Source organism: Pan paniscus, chromosome 2 (assembly GCF_029289425.2).
Source record: "Pan paniscus chromosome 2, NHGRI_mPanPan1-v2.0_pri, whole genome shotgun sequence".
NCBI classification, from domain to species: Eukaryota; Metazoa; Chordata; class Mammalia; order Primates; family Hominidae; genus Pan; species Pan paniscus.
In genome coordinates this window covers 158,629,282-158,634,755 of record NC_085926.1, presented here as the reverse complement: position 1 = coordinate 158,634,755, position 5,474 = coordinate 158,629,282, and the positions used below count along the sequence as shown (strand labels likewise).

The following is a 5,474-nucleotide window of genomic DNA, read 5'->3' as shown; positions in this document are numbered from 1 at the left end:
ATTTTGTTTTGAGAATTGGAGATTATAGATATAGAAATAGATATATTGCAATATATAATAAAGTATTAATAAGTAAAAGTTAATACATTTGTCTTTGAGGCAGGATCTCACTCTGCTGCCCAGGCTGGAGTGTAGTGGCACAATCACAGCTCACTGAAGTCTGGGCTTGAGCGATACTCCACGCCCAACTAATTTTTTGGTAATAATAGTGACAAGGTCACACTATTTTGCCCAGGGTAGTCTCAAATTCCTGGGCTCAAGTGATCCTCCTGCCTTGCCCCCTCAAAGAGCTAGGATTACAAGCATGAGCCACTGTGCCTAGCCAACAGTTATTTTCATCTGGAAACAAACAAACAAACAAAAGACAGCAGGAATGAAAAAGTCATTTAGGGCCAGAGGTACTTCTGGAACCTACAACTTTCACTGGGGATTGGAGATATAGGGGCCAGGGAGTTTCAGGGCTCTGAGAGTTACTAGGGTAGCCCAGGAGGTGGGGAATGCCCCTGCCCTCACCAAGTGTGAACCTCAGTTTGGAGCGAGGAGCCTGCTGTTGCTGGTGTCAGATCATAAGTCTGTACCCACACTACGCCCACTTGCCCCCAGCACCCTCTCCACACTGAGGCTCAGGACCTTTGCATAGTGTTTACCTTCTATCCCCTGATACTGCTCTTGAAGGCTCCTAATAGGGCAGCTGGGGAGCTTGGGGTATGCAGGTAGGGAGAAAAATTGTTGCTGTGTAGTCTTGAAGGGCCATCACTTGGGAACCTGCTAAAGTTTTTCTAAGTATTCAGAGAGATCCAAACATCTACCATACCAGATGCCCATGTGGTTATTCCTCTTCTTCCAGCTCCTCACTTCCTAAAGGATCCAGCCCAGAACAACTCACCACCAAAAGCCTTGTTCCCTCTCTTTGCTTTTCTCAGAATATTCCTCATATTATCTCTCCATACAGTCCCTACATGCAAGTAAGGCATCGAAAGGACAGGGCTCATGGCAGGGGAATGGGGTACTTTTGAAGAGGGAATATCTGGAAGTGGGTAGACTGAACAGAAAGGGCATATTGACCTCTAAGGGGAAGTGTTGGAGGCTTTCGTCTCCATTTCCATCCTTCTTCCTTCCCCCCAAGAATTGGTCCTCATATTGGGTAAAAACTGCTTAAGAGTAAGGCCATTAATTGGTCCAGATATTAAGGCATTATCCATCTCTCTGTAAGGATTTGGCGCAAGGGCTTTGGGTTTTGTTTGTTTGTTCATTTGTTTACTTTACTTAAAAAAGTCATTATTATTCTCTTTCTCTTCCTCTACCTCAATCTTATCTTCCAGTTACTTTGCTAAGTTTCCCTATGACAACAGTGCCTCAAATTTTATCTTGTAAGTCATTACACTTTATTTCTCCTTAGCAAAAATGTTACCATAAATATGTGTAAGAAATAATTTGTTTTGGAATTGCTTTAAGAAAAACATAAAAAGCCTCCTGAGATGATTGAAAATATATCCTAGCACTAACTTATCAACTATCAGTGAACTGACTTATCATTCGAAAGGCATTGCTAAAATATATATATATATTTTAAAGGTAAAATCGTGATTCTCGTAAAAATGTTAAAATGGACATGTGTCAAAGGTTTTATTTATTAATTAATGAGAGAACATGTAAAAGATATAACTGGTTCAAAGATGAATTCAAAGAGAGAGAGAGAGTGAAGGAATGCTGAAACGAATTTACAAATAGATGCAAAACTGGCTTTTTCCACAGGGCATGGAAGGAAATCAGTTGTCCCTTCACTGGACAGAATTCATTTGCACATTATGGACAAGAGTCATCTGCAGACTCTGTCATCTACAAAGTTGTACGTAGCTCAAATAAAATTGAAGGAGGAGATACCCCACAAGGATGCATAAGACAAAAGACTCAGTAAACTTTTTTTGCCATTTCAAAGTCTAGCACAAATTTTTCTGACTGTTAAGTCAGGATACTTAATTCTTTGTTCACAGTATATCATTTATATTTGTTTAAAAAACAATTTGATACTGCTGATATGGCTTTTTATTACTCGTTTGAAACTATGAGAAGAGGAATCCTAGACAGAGGAAAAATTATCAATGTAAAAATTATTTTTTTGCCAATCTGGACATATTTGTATAAGCATATGCTACCAAGGAATGTGACTATTGAGTTCATGAATATTAGGGTTGCCAAAAACATACAGGATTGCCAGTTGAATTTAAAATAAATAACAATTTTTTAAAGTATATGTATGTGTCAGATGTGATAAGAAAAGAGGAAAAATGGCTGCTGGGTAAGCGATTACAATTTGTACCTCGCTAGGCTAGGTCTTACTTTGCTTTTCCTAGGTGCAGAGAGATAATAGTTTCAGAACATGGAATAAGCTGAAAGTGGTTTGTTAAGTTTCTTTTAACTTTACTTTTATTAATTATCCAAGACAGTGCTAAGCAATAGTTATCACCTTCACTTCTGCATGCACACACCAGGCCCAACTGCCCAAGAGGAGAGGTAATCCGATCATAGTTATAACTTCCTTGGGCAGGAATGGTGAGCCTGTGGTGACAACTCATCATTCCTTGCTTATCTCAATTAAGGCAGCTTAGATTATGATACCCAGTCACAACTTTCTAACTCATTCAGGACACTGAGGACACATTCCTCCTTCTTTTCTAATAAAAACTCAATAACTAGCAAGCACAGCTTCTGGACATAGAAGGACATCTCAGAAGAATTTGACAACTGTGACATATTTTATTCCCTGTTGCATTACATATAATTAATCTTTCTGGACAAGGTCACATAGACCTTGGTTTGCTCAACAGTTAGTTTGTAAATTCCACCCACTCTGCAAAACAAAGGAAAAAGCCATAGTGTGGTGAAGGAAGAGTATCTCCTGTAACACCAACAGAGGCCAGAATAGTGTGAATAAAGAAGAAGGTAAGATTCTAGAAAAGTTTCACAGGTAGAGTCAATAGTTTGGTTTGTGATTTGATAGAAGAACTAAATGGAGGCAGGAGTTGAGAAGAATGCCCGGGTTTCTGGGATTTGTAGCTGAAAGAATTGTGGGGCCATTACTGAGGTGGAAATTAGGGGAGGAGAAACAGGTTGGTTTTTATATAAAAGAGACTGTGTAAAGGTGGGAATCTGAATTTCATTACTTTTCTCTCCTGAATATTCTCCTTCCCTGCATCGGCTTTTCCACATTCTGAATAATTTTACCTAGCAAAGGACATTAAATTTCAATTCATTCTCTCTTTAAAAAAAAACAAATACCAATTATCATCTTATCAGAGCTTCTGGTCAGCCTGAGATTATCAGTGTTCCCATAGTGAATTCCCATAAATTCCAACCCAAAGCAAACAAACAAGAAATTTTAATCAACCTACTCAGCCTGTTGAGAGGAAATAGACAATTTTCTTTTAGGTCTTTCAACATACTGAAAATAGCTTGGAGGTCTCCCTGAGTGCCTGACTCATGGTTGGTGCCCTATAAATAACAACTGAAAGATAAATGAATAAATCTTTTTTATATGTCCTTTAGCTCTAATGTGTAATTCCAAGGTCTACTGGAAACTCCTTTTTTCCATAATCACTAGTACCTGGCCCCTATTGATTTTGATTAAGTATGTGGGGTCTATTTTTGTCCATTACTTAGCTAATGTTGCACAATCTTATCCATTACAACAACACAAACAACACAGGAACATGGCACTCAGTCTAAAATCTGTTGGCTTCCCATGCTGAGTAAGGCCCTAACTCCTCAGCTTTACAGCCTTTGATGTTTTGGCTCCCACCAACCCTTCCAGCTAATCTCATTTATATTCTATCTCCAGAACAAGACCTGAATTCACGCCTTTGCCTAAAGTACCAGTTTCTCTGCTTTTCACCTACTTCCATTTTCATTCTACTCATATTGAAAGACCAAACTCAAATGTCACCTTCACCAGGTCTTATTTAGAATCCTCTCTCATTTAACATGGAGATTGGCCAGAGATGGAGCAAAAAATGTCTGCTAAATAGTGAGTTTTTAAGTTCCATTCTAGGAAATTTAGATTGGATTATTAACCTAAAATTATTTTTCTAGATTATGATCTAAGCAATTAAAGGAGAAAAAGAACTATTAGAATCCTTGAAAATATCATCTTCAATAATATCCTTTGGAAATCAAGCACAGAAAATATTTTTAACACTGTTTTTCTTTAATCAAAGGTATTTTTCACATAAAATAATCTAATATAGTTTGTAAATGCATCTCAGGTAGTAATTATTTTAAATAATCAAACCTTTTGTTATGAGGATTAACTGCTTATTTTTTATTATTTTTAAAATTTTTATATACAGTAATTTATACAATTCATTTAATAGCAACTGGTACCATCAAATTTCTATACTTTGGTTATCCCTTCTTTAGACAACAGTCTGCAAATTAGCACTGATTTTTTGCAAAAGTTACTATGTTAGCTGTACTGTCATTTTTCTTAAGGTTGACCAAAGATAACCTAGAATCACAGCCATTATATGATTGCACAAAATGATCATATAATATATCAGACCTGGTTTATCACCAGCATTTATAAAACCAGACCTGGGGAAAGAACTAGGTCTAGGGATACATACATGGTCTTAATATTGCGAATGTTTAGCCTATCGTGATTATCACAAAATCAGAACAGCGAGAATATTCACAGTAACTGCTTAATTTAAGTGATAAAACCCCAACGCATGAATAGATAACATGCTGAACTCAATTAAGTGTCCTATTTGCTGAGAAGACATTGGTGAACAGCGTAAGTCAGAGCTTTTCTTGCTGAACTTATGCACTTTCATTTTAATTGGGGGTGGAGAGATGGACAATACACAAATCTTGTATCAAAGTGATTGATATTTAGCATCTTAAATAAGAATGATTGAGTGGCCAATTTAGAATGCAGGGTCTGGAAAGGCCTGAGAAGGCAATATTCAAGCTGAGATCTAAAAATGAAAAGGAGATGACAGTGGAAAATTCAGGAGGAAGAGCATTCTAAGCAGAAGGCCCTGGAGCACTGTAGGGAGACAGAGTGGTACGTGATATTGGAGAAGAGGCACAGATAGATCATGTATTTCCTTGTAAGCAAGCACAAAGAGTGTGGATTTAAATCTCCAAGTAAAGAAGCCCTTGGAAGATTTTACAAAGGGAAGCAACATGATCTAGTTTATTGTTGTTCTTTTTCTTCTTTTTTTAAAAAAAGATCACTTTGGAAACTCTAGCAAACAGATTTGGGGGGCAGAAGGTGAGGCCAACTGGAGGGCAATAGTCAGAGCCACAGATGATTTCACTCAGAGTAAGATGGTGTTTGTGAAGCTGGAGAAAAGATTAATCCAATTTGGAAGCTGAGTCAAAAGATCTTGTTTGTCCACTGGATGAGAGAGAGGATAGGGGAGGAAATTCATTCCAGAATACTACTGCCTATTTATGTACTTCTTAAGATT

The 5,474-nt window shown here is 37.5% G+C and overlaps 1 non-coding gene across 1 annotated transcript; it reads right to left on the bottom strand.

Annotated features, from left to right (window-relative positions):
• Positions 1-4,561: 4,561 nt before the first annotated feature.
• On the bottom strand, positions 4,562-4,693 carry LOC112439447 (small nucleolar RNA SNORA72). The gene has a single exon (XR_003027724.1). It is a non-coding gene; the product is annotated as a small nucleolar RNA SNORA72 (small nucleolar RNA).
• Between the last annotated feature and the right edge of the window lie 781 nt (positions 4,694-5,474).